Source organism: Aquarana catesbeiana, linkage group LG02 (assembly GCF_042186555.1).
Source record: "Aquarana catesbeiana isolate 2022-GZ linkage group LG02, ASM4218655v1, whole genome shotgun sequence".
NCBI lineage: Eukaryota > Metazoa > Chordata > Amphibia > Anura > Ranidae > Aquarana > Aquarana catesbeiana.
This window is the reverse complement of record NC_133325.1, coordinates 765,830,998-765,856,516: the sequence shown is the minus strand read 5'-3', so window position 1 is coordinate 765,856,516 and position 25,519 is coordinate 765,830,998. Positions and strand designations below refer to the sequence as shown.

Below are 25,519 nucleotides of genomic sequence, written 5' to 3'. Positions count from 1 at the left end.
AAGAGTACACCATGAGCTGAAAACCCAGAAGACCAAGGTAAAGAGTACACCATGAGCTGAAAACCCAGAAGACCAAGGTAAAGATTACACCATGAGCTGTAAACCCAGAAGACCGTGGTAAAGAGTACACCTGAGCTGTAAACCCAGAAGACCGTGGTAAAGAGTACACCATGAGCTGAAAACCCAGAAGACCGCGGTACAGAGTACACCATGAGCTGTAAACCCAGAAGATCAAGGTAAAGAGTACACCATGAACTGTAGACTTTAAATAGAGTTAGAAGTGTCTTTTCAAGAAGTCTCCTCTCCACTTCATGCACACAAACATGACCCATTGGGCGAACTTCTTGAAAAAGGCTCTTGTGATGTTTACACTCTTAATGATCCTGCCAAGCTGTTTGGAAACCAAAGAATGCACATTACCACTGTTGATCTTCAAGGAGGTCCACAACACTTTTAAAAATATGGTAAGTTTCATTGAGGATTTTTGCAGCTTGTCATGCCACTTTGGGCTCCCTTGTTAGTGCAATTCCCCTTTATACTGTGCACACATTCTTATGCAAGTCATACTGGTGGTTTGCAGTGAGGAGGGGGTCTGTACTGAGGAGGTGGTCTATACTGGGGATCTGTGTTGAGGAGGTGGACTGCACTGGGGGTCTGTACTGAGGAGGTGGTCTGTACTGGGGGAGGTGGTCTGTACTGAGGAGGTGGTCTGTACTGGGGGTCTGTCATGAGGAGGTGGTCTGTACTAAGGAGGTGGTCTATACTGGGATCTGTACTGGGGTCCGTACTGAGGAGGTGGTCTGTACTGGGGGTCTGTACTGAAGAGTTGGTCTGTACTGGGGTCTGTACTGAGGAGGTGGTCTGTACTGGGGGTATGTACTGAGGAGGTGGTCCATACTGGGGGTCTGTACTGAGAAGGTGGTCCGTACTGGGGGTCTGAACTGAGGAGGTGGTCTGTACTGAGGAGGTGGTCTATACTGGGGGTCTGTACTGAGGAGGTGGCCTGTACTGTGGGTCTGTACTGAGGAGGTGGTCTGTACAGGGGTATTTACTGAGGAGGTGGTCTGTACTGAGGGTCTTTATTAAGGAGGTGGTCTGTACTGGGAAGTTGATCTGTACTGAGGAGGTGGTCTGTACTGAGGGGGTGGTCTATCCTGGGGGTCTGTACTAAAGTAGTGGTCTGTACTGGTCAGATGGTCTGTACTGAAGTGGTGGTCTATAATGGAGGTCTGTACTGAGGAGTTGGTCTGTACTGAGGAGGTGGTCTGCACTGAGGAGGTGGTCTGTACTGGGGGTCTGTACTGAGAAGGTGGTCTGTACTGGGGTATATACTGAGGAGGTAGTCTGTACTGGGGTATGTACTGAGGAGGTGGCCTGTACTGAGGAGCTGATCTGTTCTAAGGAGATGGTCTGTACTGAGGAGGTGGTCTGCACGAGGGGTTGATCTTTACTGTCTACTCCTCACCTCACTCCTTCAGTCTCCTCTCGCATTACTAGCTTACTAACTGACATATCATCATGGATGTCGCACCACTTCCTTAAACTAAATCTCTCTAAAACTGAGCTATTAATAAGCCTAAATAGACCTAGAAGTCTGTGGTAAACCTAGAAGTGACTTTAAATAGACCTAGAAGTCTGTGGTAAACCGCCCGTGGTAGACCTAGAAGTCTGTGGTAAACCGTCCGTGGTAGACCTAGAAGTCCATGGTAAGGCTAAACCGTGCGTGGTAGACCTAGAAGTCCATGGTAAGACTAAACCGTGCGTGGTAGACCTAGAAGTCAGTGGCAAAGACTACACTGTGAGCTGTAAACCTAGAAGTCCGTGGTAAAGACTACACCATGAGCTGTAAACCCAGAAGACCGGGGTAAAGAGTACACCATGAGCTGTAAACCCAGAAGACCATGGTAAAGAGTACACCATGAGCTGTAAACCCAGAAGACCGTGGTAAAGAGTACACCATGAGCTGTAAACCCAGAAGACCGTGGTAAAGAGTACACAATGAGCTGTAGACTTTAAATAGACCTAGAAATGTCTTTTTCTAGAAGTCTCCTCTCCACTTCATGCACACAAACATGACCCATTGGGTGAACTTCTTGAAAAAGGCTCTTGTGATGTTTACACTCTTAATGATCCTGCCAAGCTGTTTGGAAACCAAAGAATGCACATTACAGCTGTTGATCTTCAAGGAGGTCCACAACACTTTTAAAAATATGGTAAATTTCATTGTGGATTCTTGCAGCTTGTCATGCCACTTTGGGCTCCCTTGTTAGTGCAATTCCCCCTTTATACTGTGCACATATTCTTATGCAAGTCATACTGGTGGTTTGCAGTGAGGGGGGTCTGTACTGAGGAGGTGGTCTATACTGGGGGTCTGTACTGAGGAGGTGGTCTGTACTGGGGTCTGTATTGAGGAGGTGGTCTGTACTGGGGTGTGTACTGAGGAGGTGGTCTGTACAAGGGGTCTGTACTGAGGAGGTGGTCTGTACTGGGGTCTGTACTGAGGAGGTGGTCTGTACTGGGGGTCTGTACTGAGGAGGTGGTCTGTACTGAGGAGGTGGTCTGTACTGAGGTATATACTGAGGAGGTAATCTGTACTGGGGTATGTACTGAGGAGGTGGTCTGTACTGAGGAGTTGATCTGTACTAAGGAGATGGTCTGTACTGAGGAGGTGGTTTGTACTGAGGAGGTGGTCCCCACGAGGGGTTGATCTATACTGTCTGCTCCTCACTTCACTCCTTCAGTCTCCTCTCGCATTACTAACTTACTAACTAACATATTAGCATGGATCACTACTTCCTTAAACGAAATCTCTCGAAAACTGAGCTATTAATATCCCCCCCACACCCTTGCCCCCCTCCATGACTTTTCCATCAAAATCAACAATGCAACTATCAGTCCCTCCCCTCATGCCAGGGTACTAGGTGTAATCCTAGACTCTGACTTTTCATTTCAGGCCCAAGTCCAATCGTTGTCAAAATTTTGTAGAATTCACCTCCATAACATCTCTAAAATTTGCCCCTTTTTATCGAATGAAACCACCAAGCTCCTCATTCACTCCCTTCTTATCTCTCACCTTGACTATTGCAACTCCCTGCTCATTGGCCTGCCTCTCCATAGGCTATCCCCTCTTCAGTCTATCATGAATGCTACTGCCAGACTGTGTCTGCCAACCCTCTCCTCCAATCCCTACACTGGCTCCCAATAACCCAGCGAATTAATTTCAAAATACTAACCACAACATACAAAGCCATTCACAACTCTTCCCTGAGCTACATCACCAATCTTGTCTCCAAATATCACCCAAATCGTCCTCTCTGCTCTTCTCAAGACCTCCTACTCTCAAGCTCTCTCGTCTCCTCCTCCCATGCTCGTCTCCAGGATTTCTCCAGAGCCTCTCCCATCCTCTAGAACTCGCTACCTCCACCGGTCCGGCTATCCCCTACTCTTGCTACCTTCAGGTGATCCCTGAAAACTCATCTCTTCAGGAAAGCCTATCACGTCTCCAACTAGTCTTCTACCACTTCCATCAGCTCATTCACCACAATTACAACCTTTTATACCACCTGCCCTACCCTATTAGATTGTAAGCTCTTCTGAGCAGGGCCCACTTAATCCTTTTGTATTTTATTGTATTATAACTGTATTGTCTCCTTTTTATATTGTAAAGCACTGCGAAACTGTTGGCGTTATATAAATCCTATATAATAATAATACTGGGGGTCAATATTAAGTGGTGGTCTGTACTGGTAAGACGGTTTGTACTGAGGAGGTGGTTTCTACTGGAGGTCTGTATTGAGGTGGTGGTCTGTGCTGGGGGATCTGTACTGAGGAGGTGGTCTATATTAAAGAGGTGTTCTCCAGTTCTATTTATGTTTGTTTACAACACAATGTTGCCATTCTGTCGCATTCAAATATATGTTTTTAACGCGTTTGCAGAATTAAAGAGGAGTTCAGGCTTAAAAAAAAAAAACATTTATACTCTCCTCAGTGGATGTAGCATCAGTGAGAAACTACATCTGCATCAAAGACCAAGTACTGAACGATCAAAGACCACTGATGGCTCAGTTCTCGGTCTTCAGTGAGCAGAGAGCCGGTGACTGTCAGCGGGCTGTGGGGGGTTTGTCGTTTTTGTAGAAATGGTTTAATAAATTTAGAAATAACAACTAGCAGTTTGTTTTCAATGCAGGTTTATTTTTTATTTTTCTCACTGTTAAACTAATTCTGAATTATAAATCATACATTGAGGAGAAGTCAGAGATCTCCGAGGCTCCCAGTACAGGTAGTAAGCTGTGTTCTGTATTCTCCTCCCAGCACTCGGTGTGTCTCCTTCAAGCACAGCGTTCTTTGCTGCAGGAAAGAGTCATTTCACCTGCACATGAAATATGTTCTCTCCTTCCAATAAATTCTTCTGTAGAGTTCAGTTCAGCTGCCTCGTGTTCACAGTCTTCAGAGCTCCACAGGTGTGAAGCTTCAGTCTACGGGCTCCATTCTTTTATATAGGGGGCGGGGAAATCCCTTCCTTATACAATGTAGAGACTAAGCCAGAAACCTTGTGGAGAATGCTCAGTTCATTTCACATTTGTACAGGCATGTGAGCAGACATGGACACAAAGCTCTGTATGTCTGAGTGTAAGAAATCGCCATGCTGATGCACTGACACCGGTTTAAAATTGTTCATATTTTGTAGCAATTGCTTGTCAGGCTGGGTTCACACTAGGGTTGCCACCTGTCCGGGATTCACCCGGGTTTTGAATCATGTGTAGCAGCAATAAAAGTGATCAGATTTTTTTTTAAATGGACAATGTAAAAAAAAGAAATAAAATAAATAAGAAATATTTTTTTTTTAAAGCGCCCCATCTCGATCTCGCGCAACAAAGAAAACGCATACATAAGTTGCGGCTGCAAATGTAAACGGTGTTCAAATCACACATGTGGGGTATCGCAGCGATCGTCAGAGCGAGAGCAATAATTCTAGCAAAAGACTTCCTCTGTAACTATAACCTGGTTAGACTGTAAAATTTTTTTATATCGTTGCCAATGGAGATTTGTAGGTACCGTAGTTTGTCGCCATTCCACAAGTGTGCGCAATTTCTAAGCATGACATGTTGGTTATATATTTACTCAGCGTAACATTATCTTTCACATTATACAAATGATTAAGCTAACCTTACTGGTTCCTTGAGCTGTGGTTTACTGACTTCACATGTGATGGTGCCCTCATAGGTTCAGGTCCAACACCACTTGGCACAGCCAGAGCCATGTCTATATAGGTGGCATTCAATGAAGGAGCATTCCTCTCATTGATCACCACCAATAGAAGGGGCATTTTCCAATGCGTCTTGTGTATTGCAGCTATTTGAAATAATCATGTGTGGATGGAGCCTAAATAGACCTAGAAGTTTGTGGTATGCTCTTCATGGTAAACCTAGAAGTGACTTTAAAAAGACCTAAAAGTCTGTGGTAAACTGTCCATGGTAGACTAAATTGTGTATGGTATAACTAAAGTGTGTGTGGTAAGAATAAAGTGTGTGTGGTAAGAATAAAGTGTCCGTGGTAAGAGTAAAGTGTCCATGGTAAGAGTAAAGTGTGCATGGCAGTGGCGGATGGTGCTCAAAATTCTTTGGGGGGCGCAAACAAACTGAAAACATTATGAAAAAAAACATCAATTGCAGCCACTGTGCCCATCAAACACAGCCACTGTGCCCATCAAATGCAGCCACTGTGCCCATCAAACAAAACCACTGTGCCCAATAAAACACAGCCACTGTGCCATCAAACGCAGCCACTGTGCCCATCAAACGCAGCCACTGTGCCATCAAATGCAGCCACTGTGCCCATCAAACGCAGCCACTGTGCCCATTAAACGCAGTCACTATGCCCATGAAATGCAGCCAATGTGCCATCAAATGCAGCCACTGTGCCCATCAAACGCAGTCACTGTGCCATCAAATGCAGCCACTGTGCCATCAAATGCAGCCATTGTGTCATCAAATGCAGCCACTGTGCCATCAAATGCAACCACTGCTCCCATCAAATGCTGCCACTGTGCAATCAAACGCAGCCACTGTGCCATCAAATGCAGCTACTGTGCCAAACGCTGCCACTGTGAGCATCAAATGCTGCCAGTGTGCCCATCATATGCTGCCAGTGTGCCCATCAAATGCTGCCAGTGTGCCCATCATATGCTGCCAGTGTGCTAAGGTTACACAAGTGGGTGGGCTCTGCACCCCGAGCCCACCCTTTTTAAAGCCAATTAGAGCCTCAGGCTCTAATCATGTTCTTCTTCAAAATAAAAACCCCATTGAAATCTATGCGTCCCTCACCCTGCATGGAGATTAGGGGCCAGGTGCATGGATTAGAGGGGGGTGCAAACAAACTGATAACATCATGAAAAAAAAAACATCAATTGCAGCCACTGTGCCCTTCAAACACAGCCACTGTGCCCATCAAACGCAGCCACTGTGCCATCAAATGCAGCCACTGTGCCCATCAAACGCAGCCACTGTGCCATCAAACACAGCCACTGTGCCCATCAAAAGCAGCCACTGTGCCATCAAATGCAGCCACTGTGCCCATCAAACGCAGCCACTATACCCATCAAATGCAGCCAATGTGCCATCAAATGCAACCACTGTGCCCATCAAACGCAGCCACTGTGCCCATCAAATGCAGCCACTATACCCATCAAACGCAGCCAATGTGCCATCAAATGCAACCACTGTGCCCATCAAACGCAGTCACTGTGCCATCAAACGCAGCCACTGTGCCATCAAATGCAGCCACTGTGCCATCAAACGCAACCACTGCGCCCATCAAACGCTGCCAATGAGCAATCAAACTCAGCCACTGTGCCATCAAATGCAGCTACTGTGCCAAACGCTGCCACTGTGTCCATCAAATGCTGCCAGTGTGCCCATCATATGCTGCCAGTGTGCCCACCAAACGCTGCCAGTGTGCCCAACTGCCCATCATATGCTGCCAGTGTGCTAATGTCACACAAGTGGGTGGGCTCTGCACCCCAAGCCCACCCTTTCTGAAGCCAATTAGAGCCTCAGGCTCTAATCATGTTCTTTTTCAAAATATAAACCCCATTGAAATCTATGCGTCCCTTACCCTGCATGGAGATTAGGGGTTAGGCGCATGGATTCGAGGGGCGGTGCCCCTGCGCCCGTTATGAGCAGCCACCACTGTATGGAAGTTATGTCATGGTCTGATCTGTCTATGTGCACTTTTAGAGATGTGATGGCTCAAGTATTGCAGTGCACTTGTAGTGCAGAGTGGATTTGCCTTTAGTAAATCAACCCCAGAGTGTATTTTTATGTTGGACTTATTAGGGTTGATTTACTCAAGGAGTAGAGGCTGGGTATAAATATGGAGAACCCATGTTCACAGCAAGTCGTGACAAGAGAGGTTACTAAAAAATTATTTTTCCTCGCATATTATTCCATGACTTCACCTTATTTATTAACTTTCTTTTACTTTAGTAAATCAAAATCAATGTCACAGATTTCAGGGATGGAACCTTTTTACATACCAGAATAAAATGATCTAAGCGTACTCCAACCTCTGGACACGACTCCAAAAGTGATTGGCTGTCTCAACTCACGTCATATGGTGTGATTTACTCCCAGCTTCTGTCATTTGTCAATTGATTGGTCGATGATGGGCTGGGTGACTCCCTATTTCCATATAAGAAGGGCAGTCGGCTGAAAGACAGAAGCTTCATTTCAGCAGCTATGAAGAGTGAACGTCGCAGAGCAGATCCCAACACCTGAGAACGATCTTCAAGGAAGCATTACCTGACCGGGGAAGAGTACTGACACATTACTACTTTGATGAGCGCAGCACAAGACTGGACACATCCATCACTCTGAGACCCGAGGAAAACGATCTACACATACTCCAACTCCTGACACGGCTCGAAAAGGTACTAACGCTCCATGATGTCACAGGGTTCAGCTGCCGAGCTGACCCCGCTACATGAGAACGGTCTTCAAGGAAGCATTACCTGACCGGAGAAGAGTGCTGACACATTACTACATTGATGAGCACAGCACAAGGTTGGACACATCCATCACCTTGAGACCCGAGGAAAACGATCTACACATACTCCAACTCCTGACACGGCTCGAAAAGCTACTAACGATCCATGATGTCATAGGGTTCAGCTGCCGAGCTGACCCCGCTACATGAGAATGGTCTTCAGCGAAGACTTACCTGACCGAAGAGGAGTACTGACCCATTAATGTGTCAAGACTGATGAGCGTTCCACAAGATTGGACACATCCAGCACTCTGAGAGAGCAGAGTATGCAAAGAATGGCTGAGAAGACGCTCAGTGACTAACAGCTGACACCAACTCAACCGGTCCAACTGCAAACCTACTGCAAGTCATTGTTAAATTTTCTAAAACTGTGCTTTTGCACAAACGTAATTGATTTTTATCGCAACCCATGTCCTCATTAGTATGATTTCCCTTCATTTTCTCTCCCCATTGGAACAAAATAAAACAAAAAAACAATAAAAATCTGACTAAGGTTTTAACTCTTGCCAACAAAAAAAGTGTAAGTATATGAACTGCTGTCTGTGTTGTAAATATATGAATTACTGTCTGTGTCCCCTTTGGACTGATTCATCCTTATTGTCTGTCCACAAGGGGACACAGAAAGAAAGAATTGACCTTCCTTTGCAAAAAAAAAAGTTTTATTGTGGTTGGATGGAGGTGGTCTCCTGTTTGCAAGCATGAATTAGGGTCAGTACACAAGACCTTTCCATGCAATCACAATTTGTTAAAACCTAGTAGTGACGGGGCTGAGTACAAAATCTATAGTAATCCCTACACTACTCCAAATCACATTATAATAGGCAGCAGTGGCGGCTGGTGTTCAAAATTTTTTTGGGCCCAAACAAACTGATAAAATATTGAAAAAATAAACATCAATTGCAGCCACTGTGCCCATCAAACACAGCCATACACTTTGTGGAGCATGCTCAGTTCATTTCACATTTGTACAGGCATGTGAGCAGACATGGACACAAAGCTCTGTATGTCTGAGTGTAAGAAATCGCCATGCTAATGCACTAACACCGGTTTAAAATTGTTCATATTTTGTAGCAATTGCTTGTCAGGCTGAGTTCACACTGATGAGGTGCAGAAACCGCATCAGAATCGCAGTCAGTTCACACTGTACTCTGCGCACTGCTGTGGGTGTCAATTGAAAGTTAATGACCCCCCAAATCAGTTTGCAGAATGCAGTGCAAACTGTGGAATTGGATCACATGGGTCTGAACACCCATGCAATCCGATTTCAGTGCAGACAAAAAAAAGTGTCCTGCACCTTTTTGGTGCGGATCCAGTGCGAATTGATGGTCCACTGGAACTCTTTTTGTTAGACCTAGAAGTGACTTTAAAACCTAGAAGTCCATGGTAAAGATTACACCATGAGCTGTAAAAGCAGAAGACCGTGGTAAAGAGTACACCATGAGCTGTAAACCCAGAAGACCAAGGTAAAGAGTACACCATGAGCTGTAAACCCAGAAGACCAAGGTACAGAGTACACCATGAGCTGTAAACCCAAAAGACCAAGGTAAAGAGTACACCATGAGCTGTAAACCCAAAAGACCAAGGTAAAGAGTACACCATGAGCTGTAAACCCAGAAGACCAAGGTAAAGAGTACACCATGAGCTGTAAACCCAGAAGACCAAGGTACAGCGTACACCATGAGCTGTAAACCCAAAAGACCAAGGTAACGAGTACACCATGAACTGTAGACTTTAAATAGAGTTAGAAGGGTCTTTTCCAAGAAGTCTCCTCTCCACTTCATGCACACAAACATGACCCATTGGGTGAACTTCTTGAAAAAGGCTCTTGTGATGTTTACACTCTTAATGATCCTGCCAAGCTGTTTGGAAACCAAAGAATGCACATTACAGCTGTTGATCTTCAATGAGGTCCACAACACTTTTAAAAATATGGTAAGTTTCATTGAGGATTCTTGCAGCTAGTCATGCCACTTTGGGCTCCCTTGTTAGTGCAATTCCCCCTTTATACTGTGCACACGTTCTTATGCAAGTCATACTGGTGTTTTGCAGTGAGGAGGGGGTCTGTACTGAGGAGGTGGTCTATACTGGGGGTCTGTATTGAGGAGGTGGTCTGCACTGGTGGTCTGTACTGAGGAGGTGGTCTGTACTGGGGGAGGTGGTCTGTACTGGGGGAGGTGGTCTGTACTGGGGTATATACTGAGGAGGTAGTCTGTACTGGGGTATGTACTGAGGAGGTGGTTTGTACTGAGGAGTTGATCTGTACTAAGGAGATGGTCTGTACTGAGGAGGTGGTGTGTGCTGAGGAGGTGGTTTGCACGAGGGGTTGATCTATACTGTCTACTCCTCACCTCACTCCTTCAGTCTCCTCTCGCATTACTAACTTACTAACTGACATATCAGCATGGATGTCGCATCACTTCCTTAAACTAAATCTCTCTAAAACTGAGCTATTAATATCCCCCCCACCCCCACCCGTGCTCCCCTCCATGACTTTTCCATCAAAATCAACAATGCAACTATCAGTCCCTCCCCTCATGCCAGGGTACTAGGTGTAATCCTAGACTCTGACATGTCATTTCAGCCCCAAGTCCAATCGTTGTCAAAATTTTGTAGAATTCACCTCCGTAACATCTCTAAAATGTTGTCGTTTGTCGTTTTTGTAGAAATGGTTTTATTATTTAGAAATAACAACTAGCAGTTTGTTTCCAATGCAGGTTTATTTTTTTATTTTTCTCACCATTAAATTAATTCTGAACTATAAATCATACATTGAGGAGAAGTCAGAGATCTCCGAGGCTCCCAGTACGGGTAGTAAGCTGTGTTCTATATTCTCCTCCCAGCACTCGGTGTGTCTCCTTCAAGCACAGCGTTCTTTTCTGCAGGAAAGAGTCATTTCACCTGCACATGAAATATGTTCTCTCCTTCCAGTAAATTCTTCTGTAGAGTTCAGTTCAGCTGCCCCGTGTTCACAGTCTTCAGAGCTCCACAGGTGTGAAGCTTCAGTCTACAAGCTCCATTCTTTTATATAGGGGGCGGGGAAATTCCTTCCTTATACAATGTAGAGACTAAGCCATACACTTTGTGGAGCATGCTCAGTTCATTTCACATTTGTACAGGCATGTGAGCAGACATGGACACAAAGCTCTGTATGTCTGAGTGTAAGATATCGCCATGCTGATGCACTGACACCGGTTTAAAATTGTTCATATTTTGTAGCAATTGCTTGTCAGGCTGAGTTCACACTAGGGTTGCCACCTGTCCGGGATTCACCCGGACAGTCCTGGTTTTGAATCATGTGTCCGGATTTCAGTCCCCCACAAATCCGGACACATTTTTTCAGACATGAATGTAGTTCGGAACAGGGCCTGACAGGATGGTGAGGGGGAACTATGCACGCTGCATTACTATTCTCTTTGGAGTGCCCAAAGGTGTCCCAGGTCTGTAATCCTATAGAGCAGGGGTCTCCAAACTTTCTAAAAAAAAAAAGGGCTAGTTTATTGTCCTTCAGACTTTATGGGCACCGGACTGTGGCAGGAGTGTATATTTTCCTGGCATTAGTGGGAGTAAACATAGCCACAATTGGTATTAGAGGGCGGAATAGTGCCCCTTTGTTGGTATCATTGGCAGGAATTGTATTGTGTTGGTGTCAGTAGGAGAAATGGTGCCCCATTATTGGTGTCAGTTGGCAGAATAGTGTCTCGTATCATTGGGAGGAATAGTGCTCCAAGGGCTGGATAAAGAAATCCAGTGTTAATTGAGCCATACATAATGTATAGCTCAATTCGCACTGCACCGTGCGATTCCTGTACAAATGATATGCGATGCATTACACCGCATCATTATGAACCCATCCTCAGTATTGTCACACTCACACCAAATTCCAATGCTGACCATACACATGTCAATTTTATTTTCTGACCGATGGGCTATTTGATCAAAACGCTGGAATCGATAAACTATTGAATAGCGATAACTATGCTTTAGGACTGAAACAACTAATCAACATAATCGATTATAATTGATTATGAAAATAGTTGTCAATTATTTTCATAATCGATTAGTTGGTTTGCAGATTAGTTGGCCTGCATGCAGAATGCACTATTTGTTTATACAATCACTTTAAGGGCTCTGTGAAGGGAAGATCAGCATCTGAACCCAGAGAAGGTGGAGGCTGATAGACTGGAGGTAATATAAGACATTACAATTACATTTAAAGTAAAAGTTTACCAGTATTATGTATTATTTTTAAAATGATTATAACCATGAGAAAAAGTGTCAGCCTTTAGTATTAATTTATTATAACGGATTTATATTCCCCCACCACCCTTCATATCATGTCTGACCTCCAGTTAAAACATCCTGTATATCCTACTTCTGGGTGTATTTATTATTATATATATGATCTAAGTTTCTGAACGCAAATGACATACACTGTCCAAAAATTCCTCCGATCGAGAAACGTTTTCTATTCGGCCCCTTTGGATTTTACCATCACTGTAGCCAAAAATAAACATCGATTTGACCCCATTAATGATTAGAAAATTGAACCAATGTTCTTAAAACGAAAATTTGCGAAGGAAAAAATGTGTTTGTATATGGCCAGCATAAGTGACAGCAGGTGCAGATAGCAAGGGAGTCTGTCATGCAGAATATTATATTACAATCCTTCCTACAAATCTGCAAAACAATGTTTAAGATCTTTTTAATTTTTTTTCTTTTAAATAAAAATTTTGATCTCTGAGTTCAATGATATGTACCAGATTCAACCTCTAATAGTATATATATATATATATCTTCTGTCAGTTATTCTTAGAGTGGATTTGATATTTTGTTCCCTAACCATATAGCTGGTTATTTATATTTTGGGCTGCGACTAACGATTATTTTCATAATTGATTAGTTGGCCGATTATTGTTTCGATTAATCGGATCAAACCCTAAAATAAAAAGTGTGGTGTATAATTTAGTTAATATGCTAAGTTTAAAAAAAGACAATTTATTCTTGAATATCTCTATGCAGTGGTAAATATAAAAACCCAATTATATGGTTAGGGAGCAAAATCTCTAATCCACTCTGAGAATAACTGATAGAAGAGATACAGTATATATACAATTAGAGGTTGAATCTGGAACATATCATTGGACTCAGAGATCAAAATTTATATTAAAAAGAAAAAAAATTTAAAAAGACCTTAAACACTGTTTTGCAGATTTGTAGAAAGGATTATAATAGAATATTCTGCATGACAGACTCCCTTGCTATCTGCACCTGCTGTCACTTATGCTGGCCATATACAAACACATTTTTTCTTTGAGAATTTTTGTTTTAAGAACATTGGTTCCATTTTCTAGTCATTAATGGGGTCAAGTCGGTGTTCATTTTTGGCCACAGTGACGGGAAAAATCCAAAGGGGCCGAATAAAAAACTTTACTCAATCGGAGGAATTTTTGGACAGTGTATTTAATTTTCGTTCAGAAACTTAGATCATATATATAATAATAAATACACCCAGAAGTAGGATATATGGGTATTTTAACTGGAAGTCAGACATGAAGCTATATGAAGGGTGGAAGGGAGATATAAATCCTTTATAATAAAGTAATACTAAAAGTTGATACTTTTTCTCATGGTTATTATAATCATTTTAAATATAATGCATAATACTGGTAAACTTTTACTTTAAATGTAATTGTAATGTCTTATATTACCTCCAGTCTATCAGCCTCCACCTTCTCTGGGTTCAGATGCTGATCTTCCCTGCACAGAGCCCTTAAAGTGATTGTAAACAGATTTTTTTTTTTAACAACAAACTTGTCATACTTACCTGCCCTGTGTAATGGTTTTGCACAGAGCAGCCCTGATCCTCCTCTTCTGGGGTCCCCCACCGGCACTTCTGGGTCCTTCTGCCTTCAGAGTGCCCCCAAAACAAGCCACAAAGTATATTATAGAGTATCCATATAGCAAGGTAAAAAAAACGTCTGCCTTTAGAATCACTCACTTCCTTCTCCTGCCAAGGATTCCATGTCTCACAAGGCCTTGCTCCTCACACATTCTGACATGTATGGAGGGTGTACTGAGCTGTATGTGTGCTGCACTGTGTATACTGACATGTATGGAGGGTGTACTGAGCTGTATGTGTGCTGCACTGTGTATACTGACATGTATGGAGGGTGTACTGAGCTGTATGTGTGCTGCACTGTGTATACTGACATGTATGGAGGGTGTACTGAGCTGTATGTGTGCTGCACTGTGTATACTGACATGTATGGACAGTGTACTGAGCTGTATGTGTGCTGCACTGTATTTTATTATATATAAACAAATAGTACATTCTGTATGCAGGCCAACTAATCGGCTAACCAACTAATCGATTATGAAAATAGTTGACAAGCTGGGGGGATATCTGGGATGTAGAGGGGTCAGAGTGCTGGGGGGATATCTGGGATGTAGAGGGGTCAGAGTGCTGGGGGGATATCTTGGGTTTAGAGAGGTCAGAGTGCGGGGGGGATATCTGGGGTGTAGAGGGGTCAGAGTGCTGGGGGGGTATCAGGGATGTAGTGGGGTCACAATACAAGGGGTTCTCATGGTACATGGTAACAGTGCTGGGGGGGAATATCTAGGGTGTAGAGGGGTCAAAGTGCTGGGGGGATATCTGGGGTGTAGAGAAGTCATAGTGCTGGGGGGATATCTGTGGTGTAGAGGAGTCAGAGTGCTGGGGGATATCTCTGATGTAGAGGGGTCAGAGTCCTGGGGGGATATCTGGGGTGTAGAGGGGTCAGAGTCCTGGGGGGATATCTGGGGTGTAGAGGGGTCAGAGTGCTGGGGGGATATCTGGGGTGTAGAGGGGTCAGAGTGCTGGGGGGATATCTTGGGCGTAGAGGGGTCAGAGTGCGGGGGGGATATCTGAGGTGTAGAGGGGTCAGAGTGCTGGGGGGATATCTGGGATGTAAAGGGGTTCACAGTGCTGGGGGGATATCTGGGATGTAAAGGGGTCAGAGTGCTGGGGGGGAAATCTTGGGTGTAGAGGGGTCAGAGTGCTGGGGGATATCTGGGATGTAAAGGGGTCAGAGTGCTGGGGGGGAAATCTTGGCTGTAGTGGGGTCACAGTGCTGGGGGAATATCTGGGATGTAAAGGGGTCAGAGTGCTGGGGGATAACTGGGGTGTAGAGGGGTCACAGTGCTGGGGGGATATCTAGGGTGTAGAGGGGTCAGAGTGCTGGGGGGGATATCTGAGATGTAAAGGGGGTCACAGTGCTGGGGGGATATCTGAGATGTAAAGGGGGTCACAGTGCTGGGGGGATATCTGAGATGTAAAGGGGGTCACAGTGCTGGGGGGATATCAATTCTGCAGGCAGCTTAATCATTCTACCTTCTGTATATATTATAGGTTTATCTTTCTTCAAAAAAAAAGTTTTTATTGATATCTGAAGTTTTCACAAGAGTGTTCTTTCCCAGGAATTGTGCTTTTATGTAATTTGCTCTCCTGCAATTGACTATCACTGAGTGAATGTTTAGCATTGATCACTAATTTTGTTTTGTTTTTGTTTGTTTTTTTAGAGTCCTTATGACAGAAATCCACCAAATGACAGCTGTGGTACACCAGAAATCCTAGATGATGGAATCTACTATATTCCAGTGAGTTCTGTTTCATTAAGAGCTTTATAAGAATGTAAAAAGGCTATGGGGGTACCTCATCCTATATAGAATTCATAAAACCAAACCAACAGAATGGACTATCACGGTACCAAATGAGGAATATATACATAATAATTGTTCAATAATTTTATTTATACAAAATTAGATATTTAAAATATTTTCGTAAAAACATATAGATGCTCTCTTTTGCGGTTGATAAGTACATATTTCTCAAATTTCTGTCTGTAAAGATGGTTGCCGCGTTTCACATAGTCGCTTCCTCAGAATCATTTACATATGACATAAGATCAGAGAACCTTAAACAGGAAAACATGGGAAAAGATCATTAAAGACAAGAACATGCACTAAGATATCCTTTATATGGAAGTTCATATTAATATTAATAGGTATAGTGACCCAGAGGGGGACATATACCCCTATAACTTACGTATTGAGAACCCAAGATAGTTCAATCTATGGATGGAAGACGATGTGCCCAAAATTGGGAGGAGTGAGTAGAATTAAAGGAGACGCAGGAATCTGACCAGAATAGTCCCTCTACGGATTCATAAAATATTTATACCATTATAGGCATGGACCCAAAAAAACATATAGTCCTCAGGTGTCAATGCTTTAGAAAAAGTTAATTAATATCCATATACTCCCTAGAAACTGTATCATATAGTCATAGCCAGAACCAAATAAGAGTTCCCAGTTCAAGGAAAGATGTCCCTTCCTTATATTCCTAAGGCAATACCTAAATAATCATGGAACAATCGATTAAAGATAAAATCCAAACATAGACAGGGGAGGAAAAGAGACCATTGTATAAGCAAGGTACCTGTGTAATCCAAATCCTTGAGCCTATATACTCCACACAGAGACAAGAGGGGTGAAACAGTTGGTGACTACTATTGTATAGGATGCTGGTCGCTCAAAGTCCACACAAGCGCTGCTTTAAAATAACATGTGCTTGGTAAGGCAGATAGCAAGCTCCAGCTGGGCCAGAAAACATCACTAAGATGAAAAGAAACCAGTCCACAATAGTAAAAATAAGCATAATACTGCGCCAGTGGCAGCTGGTGCTCCATTTTTTTGGGGGGGGCGCAAACAAAGCCCCAACCAACCCCATACCACCCCCCCACCCCCCCGTCACTCGCCCACAATAGGGCCTACAGATAGATAGACACTGGGTGGGAGAGATAGACAGACAGACAGAGACTGGGTGGGGATAGATAGATAGATAGATAGATAGATAGATAGATAGATAGATAGATAGATAGATAGATAGATAGATAGATAGATAGATAGATAGATAGATAGATAGATAGATAGATAGATAGATAGATAGATAGATAGATAGATAGACATCTATTCCTATATACTGATCTCCATGTATACACCGCTGGGATCTGTAGTAGGATTTTATATAAACCCATGTATTTCATATTATTCATATTTATTTTTATGTGTTATTAATACCAGTAGTAGTAGTATCAATATCAATAGTAGTATCAATAGTAGTAGCAGTAATGTCACTAGTAGTAGTAACAGTAGTAGTAGTATCAGTAGTATTAGTATCAATAGCAACAGTAGTAGTTATAAAATACGAAATTGTTCCCCGTAGCAGCATAAAAGAGGGTAAAAAAAGTACTGCATAAGATTACATAAATAGGATTTTAATAATGATAAAATATCAAAGAAAACTATAAATACAGTCAATCAAGACATCAGCTGTGGTACAAAAAATGAGATGAAAGCAACATCAGTTACGTGACAGTCACCATATTATACAAAACATTGAGGTAAATTAGTACATGATTCGTGTGTATGATTTCAGTTTATATGAAATACTGACGCGTTTCGACCCCACTGGGTCATCTTCAGAGGATTGTTGTAGACTGTAAAAATATTTGTAAGAATTGAAGTTCATAATGGACTGAATAAATATATAAATGAATTTAAAGAGGAAAACAGCAGTATTGGACATGTTCATGTATAGATAGATAGACATCTATTCCTATATACTGATCTACATGTATACACCGCTGGGATCTGTAGTAGGATTTTATATAAACCCACGTATTTCATATTATTCATATTTATTTTTATGTGTTATTAATACTAGTAGTAGTAGTATCAATATCAATAGTAGTATCAATAGTAGTAGCAGTAGTATCAATAGTAGTAGTAACAGTAGTAGTAGTATCAGTAGTATTAGTAGCAATAGTAGTAGTATCAATATCAATATTAGTAGTAGTATCAATAGTAGTATCAATATCAAAAGTAGTAGTATCAATATCAGTAGTAGTAGTATCAATATCAATAGTAGTAATATCAATAGTAGTAATAATATCAATAGTAGTAGTATCAATATCAATAGTAGTAGCAATATCAATAGTAGTAGTATCAATATCAATAGTAGTAGTATCAATATCAATAGTAGTAGCAATATCAATATCAATAGTAGTATCAATATCAATAGTAATAGCGAGATAGATAGGGAGATAGAGAGATAGATAGATAGAGAGATATAGATATAGATAGAGAGATATAGATAGAGATAGAGAGATATAGATAGAGAGATATAGATAGAGAGATATAGATATAGATAGAGAGATATAGATAGAGAGATATAGATAAAGATAGAGAGATATAGATAGAGAGATATAGATAGAGAGATATAGATATAGATAGAGAGATATAGATAGAGAGATATAGATAGAGATAGAGAGATATAGATAGAGAGATATAGATAGAGAGATATAGATATAGATAGAGAGATATAGATAGAATGTGTGTGAATCCAGAGAGAAGATTAGACAGATAGAAGTGTCGGGGTTCCCCTCCATCCAGCAGAACTTTTCCTCCCCTCCCCCCAGCACTCACCTGGAAAACAGACCAGGACAGCCCAGCACAGTGAGCCCGGCTCCATCCTTCTCCCGGTACATTGAGACGGCTCCATTCACCAGTACTCTGACTCTGAGGACATACTCCGGCTCTCTCACTCTCCCTATGGCTGCATTCTCTAATCTCGGTGTGACTGTGTAGTCACATAGCAGTAGAGGAGTCCTCTCCCCATGCTTCCTCTGCTCGGGCGCACTGGGAGATAAAAGCGGAAGTGACATCATAACTTGAATGTCATCAAAGTCCCGGCCATCTAATGCATATAATATGCGGAAGCTACTCGGCGCGATGGATGGCGCCACAAGGCGGGTTAAAAGCCTGCAAATGAAGCGCCGCGTCTGCAATCTCGTGATTGCATAGACGTGGCGCTTCCTATAGTGCACTGCGCCCGGCGCCCGAACGCAGTGCACTTATGGACCTTTTTTTCGAATTTTTTTCATTTTTAAAGGGCCAGTTTTAAAAAATTATCATTATTTTTTTTGTGACTGTGCAGAGGGGGGGGGGCAGCGCCCAGGCGCCCCTATGGACGGGCCGCCACTGTACTGCCCCAATTATTATGTATATATTCCTCATTTGGTACCGTGATAGTCCATTCTGTTGGTTTGGCTTTATGAATTCATTAAGAGCTTTATTTATAAACTACACTATAGAGAGCCTTATAGTCTGCTCTGGGTTTAGTTCACTAAAGAATTTTTATTCTTATTTTTTACATTATTCTCAAAAGATATATACGTGTGGTCCTAGGTATGATCTAGCACTAGCTGTGATAACAGAATGTTCTCCTTAGGTTTTTTTTTAGTAAACAAGAGTCAGAATTTAAATTTAAAAAACATATTTCTCCATCTCACGTAGAAAAAATGTAATCCATTCCCATTGCTGTGTACTTTCTTTTCAGGTGGAGGAAGCAGCTATCGTTATTGAAGAAGCTGGGTATGAAATTACTAAGTTTCTTCTTTTACATCACCGAGGACTCGGCTATAGAGAGGAGGAATGCAATAGATTGATGGGGATTTTAGATGACTACACCAACATAATGGCTGGATGTGTAAGTCTACCAACCATTAACTTCTTTTTTTTTTAAAGGTGTTTATTTTTTATTTTATAACATAAAAATACAAAAAAGATAACAAAAGTGGGACTGTAAGTACAATTGCGAAAGGTGCATTTAATGGAGCACCAGCTCACCTGGAGAATCGGATTTACTTGGTTAATTAGGTCCAAAGGATTAATTACTGGTTCCTTTCTAGAACCAACAGAATGCTTGGTGTGCCCACCCAACAGAAAATCCCCTTTGTGCTATTGCTGTCCTCTGGCATTAGGATAATACATAATAAATAGATGTAGTACTTTCCTATTAGACTATTCACATCACAAAGGGTGGAAATTCTCTTCCCATAACCCCTTCAACATTAGATCCCTCTCAATGTGCAGGGCTTGCTAGTTGGGGAAGATGGGGCACTGCGCACCCATCATAGTACATAGAGAACTGCTAAGTGAGTTAATTTTTGCATGGTGTGGTAAATTATGGGATTAACCTCACTAAATCACCAAGAGGAGATTTTCATTTTCTCCCTCATCTCTATTCAGCACAAGTGCCAATTCATTTTTTATGGACCTATATAGAAAAACAAAGGCACACTAGTCAGGTTGAACCAATGATCAAAAGTTTTAAGGAAAAGTGACCAATAAGCAGATGATTTAGATTTTTCACTGCTGATCTAGATGAACAAGCACCATTCCGGGACAAGCGCATAGTAAGCACAGCGAACAGTTACTTGCAGTTGGCAGACAGGCAGAGTGGTCCAGTGACAGTCTTGGTTCATAGCAGGCAGAGTTCAAAGACTGGTGAACAACAAATCCCAGAAAGATGAAAAGATGACTCCACCAGTGAAGATCAGCAATATCAAATGAATGGTGACAGACCCTCCACCTTCAACTTAGTTTAAAGGTGGAGGGTCTGTCACCATTCATTTGATATTGCTGATCTTCACCGGTGGAGTCATCTTTTTGTTTTTCAGGGATTTGTTGTTCACCAGCATATTGGACTGTTTTTTATTGCGCTGCACTTCTTGTTTTTATCATTTGTTACAGATTTTTGTGAAAGTCTTTTAGTGTTCAGCTTGCATATGTGGGGTTTATTTATGCGCTGATTGCATATTCTATTTTACATTAGAGTTCAAAGACTAGTCAGGGTCAAATCCAAGGTCAAAAGGCAGGTTGAGTTCTGAGCGTAGTCCAAATCTGGTTCAAGGTCATCAACAAGGGAATCCAAACTAACTGGCAGGGCTCGGGCAAAGATGAAGGTCAAGGCAGGGGAACGAGGTAGGGAAACATGGAGCCTAAAGCAGGTGTTGCAAACACTATCACAAGCATGACACTGAGGGTTTGGCAGGCTTAGAAGAGGTTTAAACACCACCCAGAGGCTGAGTCTAGCAATCACCCTACAGGTGGACAGAAAGACAGGGAGAGTGCAGCTCAGCCAAAACCAGGTTGCTGAAATGAGATTGGCAGCTACCACAGATCAGGAATGTTACATGCTCTTGACAACATATTAAAGTGGACATCTCAGTATTCTCTGCAATTATAAATTACTGAACAGGCCTCCCACTCTAATGCATTTTGCCCAAGGTATCTCCAAGATTAAGCCCTTCCTTAGCAGAAACGTGTTGGAACTGGAGGAGGACAGGCAGGAAGACAGGTTGTGAACCTTCATCAGTGTGCTGCCTTTTTATTTCCTTTTGAGAGCCAGTCTGTGGAGTGGAGAAGCACTCTTGGGTGGAAGGAATAGGAAGAGCTTGAGGCATTTTCTCATTCTCCTCTCCCCTAATGATCAGACTGCAACACTGTGCCTTTGAAGCTATCTGTATGGTGGGAGTGTGAAGCAAAGGCTGATCAGGTATTTATTAACACAGCCAAAAACTATGTAGACATCAGGATTTAAATGACTGTGCCATATCTGACCCGGCATCTCAGTCCAGGAAGTTAAGGCTGAACAAAGATGGATCCGACCTTCTGGAAAGAAAAGCAGATTAAGGCATCGTTAGGGAGAGTACTGAGATCTCTATGTGAGAAAATAATTTACTAGAAGTGTTACATTTATACGTTACTTGGTATACATGCACTAAATTTGAAAGAATACATCTAATTCTAGGTTGACTTTAAAAACATTAATTCATCAGTCATTACACAAACTACATTAAACTGTTAGAGGAAACCTTTCAGCTTTAAATATTTAATAAAACATAACAACCACAGCAACTAGTATATCAGCTGTCTGTTCTGTACAGGTAATGGGAGGATTTTATATTTTTGAATTGTTTTAATATTTTCTTTGGGCCTTCTTTGTTAGGTTGTTTTTTACCTGCTGAGCTGTTCATTTATTCTCTTTTAATTATATGTTGTTAGGTACCAGCAGAGAGCTACAACCATCCCCTTCGAAAACCCATCAAAGATTACTTCAAAAAGTTGGACACCTTAGTGGGCAAAGAGGTAATTTTTGTTATTTGTAACAGAATAGTTAACAGGGTGCTTGTTTTGAAATGTAATTACCGTAGTTGTGAATAACTTGGCCATAGAAAAAACAATTCACATTTTTTTCTGAAGCTGGAAATCACATTGATGTCTTCTTTGCCAATTAAAAACTGAATAGTATCTACACAAATACACAAATGACTAATTTCTTAAAATTTGGGACCCGTGGGTTAAATATCCCCATCCAACGCTCTCCACAGAGAGTTTGATAACTTTCTGAGGAACCCTCCATGGCAACCTAGGAACCCCTTCCACCATTCATCTCCTCACCCATTTGTTTGTTCCCCACCTACCTACCAACCAATCATTTCCCTCCAGACTGTTTACTTTCACTTCCTTTCATTGCCCTCCTATCTCTATATGTGCATATCTAGACCATAGGCCCCACAAAATCTCCCATTTCCTACTTGCTTTCCACACTTACCTTAAATGTTTTCCCACCCTGGGATCAGAGAGCTTAAAGTGGATGTAAACCCTCACATATACCCAGTGAAGTGAATAGCTTCAGTTGTTACACAGATATGAAACAAATTCTCCTACATAACTTTTACTTGTATATCTGCTGTCTTCTCCTTTCTACACCCTTTGAAACATGTGGATCATGTAAAAAAATCTTTCAACAGTACATAGAGGTGGGTGTGGACTTACACTGTGTGAGAGCTGATTGGAGGAAAGGGACCCCCCCTCCACATAGGCAGAGGAGGGAAGGAACATCCAAAGCTGTAGTCAGAATAGACCAGCTGTGTGCTTATTTCCCTCTAAGCTCCCTCCCTGACACACATTTTCAGCTCATGTTATCTCATGTGTCGGAGAACTTGTCAGAAGTGACTCACAATGATAACAGAATAACGAAGCACCGGAGAGAAACAACACTTAGAACTTTGGAGAGAGACAAGTAAACAATACAGATATATGTGCTTAGATTAATCTTCATGAGTGGGGTTTACAACTATTTTAAGCTTACGAGTTGTGTAATCTTTGCATTGTTGCCCTGACTTTTATTGTAATACATTTATTTCTGGACCTTTTTAGCAGTGGTGTAGCACTTCAAATTAATTTTAGTTACATTACACTGCAAGAAGATATGGAGATCCTCTGGGATGTAGAATCCGCTCACCCAGGAATCAGATTATTTATATCAACTTCAATGCTTTAGGATAGCAATGCTATAGGTTAACCTTATCGGTTCAATGCTATTGTTTCACTTTCTTTTATTACATTTTTACCTGACAACATTTTGAAGTGTTCTCCCTGGTGTCAGTTTTATCTTGGGTCAGTAACACATACCTCTGTTAGTATTTTCTTTCTTATCTCAGGTAATCCCATTCTCTGCTTCTTTTGTAGAATTTTACTGAGTGCACCAAATGGAACAGTACTGTTGGGATTCAGGAAACTCTTGAATTGGTTTCACACCTCAACTCCCGTATAAGGGCAAACAGCAGCACCATCTGATCAGGAAACAGAAGAATTTTATGTATTTTCTATTCAAAATAATGTATTTTCTCTGTTTTTTTAGACATTTTTTTTTTACTTTTGCACTATTTTAATTCTATGAACAGACTGAACTATTTTTCCAGATTTGCCAAAGGTTTCTATCAGTACAGAAGATATGACATTGTCATTCATGCTACTATCTGCTCAATTTAATAATTTTAAATGTTTAGCATGGCATAGTTATGGGTTATGTGGATTTCAACCAATAAATTACAATAATTGAGTTGTCTGTGGACAATGTGCCAGTTGTAAAATTGGGAAACAGGGTTGATTTGGCAAATGTAAGAGAGATATTAAAAAGGTATTGTAGGAAAAGGGGAAATATCCTTGCATATAAGACTTTTTTTTCTCAAACTTGTCCACAAAATGAAAACTTACATTTTCTCAAGAAAGTAAAAAAAAATTAACATTATTAGGTGTATTATGCCATCAAGTTATTTTTTTGCAAATGACACTGTATGACACCCAGCTGACTGTATTGAAATAACCCACTTGGATCGGTCTGTGCTCTTCACACCCGATCCAATGGATTGTTACACTGTATTGGACGACATAGCACTTTATACTTGATGTCCTTTTTTACTTGAATTTTTTTTTTTTTAATTGAATAAATCAGTAAAATGTATTCCTCCACCCTTTACCTTGCCATTTCCCCCACAGAATTATTTTTTTATAACATGTGAAGAAATATAAAATATATTAATTTAATGTGGCTACCTAAGCATTTTGAGATGTTTTGCAACATGGCTGTATCTGTATATTTTTCTGTATCCCCAACATAAAAAAATAAAATAAACTCATTAAAATGAGATGAAGTAAATATATGAATCTAATAATGAACTGTTTGGAAGCTCCATTAAGAGTTTGTCTTTACTAATCTTGTTCTGTGCAAAGTCTTATGGTGATTTGCCGTACTGTGATTTGTCCAGTCATAAAATCTGGGCCGTGGTGTGCATAGCACTACTCCTGGTTTCTTTCTTTTTTTGTTTGTTTAGGTCTCCATTGATTTTTACTGTGCTCCACCAGCATTTGGAATCCGGATGCCGGCAGAGCACAGATCACATTTATAAAGCATAGCACTGTGCCAGTGTGGGAATACCTCATTGAAGCAGTTGCCTCAAGCAGCACTCAAAGAGGCACTTTGAGGGACAACACTGAGGCCTGAGTGTCCATGGCAAACTCTGTCTTCAGTGCAGTCCAGTGGCACTGGTAAAAAGCACAGCATCAGTGTTACTGAGTCTGTCGGGCTGCATTCACACCTGAGTGGCGTAATGCGTTGCATTTTTTACCACGGTTGTCATATGACAGCAAAGGGCTGCCTATCCACTTGGATGAAGTAGCTCATGTACCTTGTTTGGCACGGAGCCAAGTGTGTTTTGCGTTGCATAACAAATGTGCAACAAAACATGGGACTGTTACCTGCATTTGGAATGCCAGTAAGAAATTAAGAAATAATGCCACTAGAAGCATGACGCACATGTTTAAGCATTTTTTTCACACGTTTCCAGAAACTTGAGCAGAAATGCAGATTTCTGCCCGCATTCCTGGAACACTTATGCCTCGTTTCCACTGAGCGGATCGGTTCAGGTCGGTACAGTTTGAATGGCTTAGAATGGTCTGGTCTATTCTGGTGAGCGTTTCCACTGCAAGTGGGACCACAAGGGGCCATACAGGGTTTTGAAAAAATGCCTCAGCATAGCACAGCAGAGGGTTTTCTGTCAGCCAATCAGTGGAATGTATCGTAGCTGCACCCTAACTGAACCGTTCCATTTTCTATGGCCCCACATCTGAAGCAGGACCTTGAATGGAGCGGTACGGTTCGGTTGTATAGGCCGCTTTTATAATGGAAACACCCAAAATAGCGTACTGTACCAAACCGATCCGCTCAGTGGAAACGAGGCATTAGATG

At 41.8% G+C, this 25,519-nt stretch overlaps 1 long non-coding RNA gene across 1 annotated transcript; it reads left to right on the top strand.

Moving 5' to 3' along the window:
• The first annotated feature begins 7,692 nt into the window (after positions 1-7,692).
• On the top strand, positions 7,693-24,392 carry LOC141129308 (uncharacterized). Its single transcript, XR_012241804.1, has 5 exons — positions 7,693-8,563; positions 15,601-15,678; positions 19,481-19,630; positions 21,991-22,074; positions 23,461-24,392. It is a non-coding gene; the product is annotated as an uncharacterized lncRNA (long non-coding RNA).
• Positions 24,393-25,519: the final 1,127 nt, after the last annotated feature.